We start from the raw sequence: 477 nt of genomic DNA on the forward strand, positions 1-477 counted from the left end.
TTTGATTTACGGTTCCTTTAAGGTTCCTTAAGGATTGCGCGTGTTGCAAGGGGATTCTCCGCCAGAACAGTAGGGGGAGCAACGAACGATTGTGTGGGCGTGGAAGTGGAAATCGCTGGCTTGTTTATATTTATAATTATCATAATTCGTTCTTGTGTTTTCTTCTTCTCCTTCTTCAAAATTCTTCATTCGCTTCTGTCACGGCCTTTTAAAAATGGCGCTATTATGCTGTAAAACCGGAAATGTGAGACTCCTGAAAGGATGTGATTAGCTGGCCAATCACAGTCTTTGCGAGCTGCGTAGGGCCGTAGTGTTTTAGTCGCATAGTCAGGAATTTTGGCCGACGCACTTAAGCATTAAAGGGGGGATATTTTACCGCGCAAGGGGGGGTTATGTATCTTACGTGCTTACGCGTTACGTCTAAAACAGAGCATATATCGGCCTCAGTCACACATATACCGACCGGCCCCTTGAGTC

Source organism: Gadus morhua, chromosome 3 (assembly GCF_902167405.1).
Source record: "Gadus morhua chromosome 3, gadMor3.0, whole genome shotgun sequence".
Lineage (NCBI taxonomy): Eukaryota > Metazoa > Chordata > Actinopteri > Gadiformes > Gadidae > Gadus > Gadus morhua.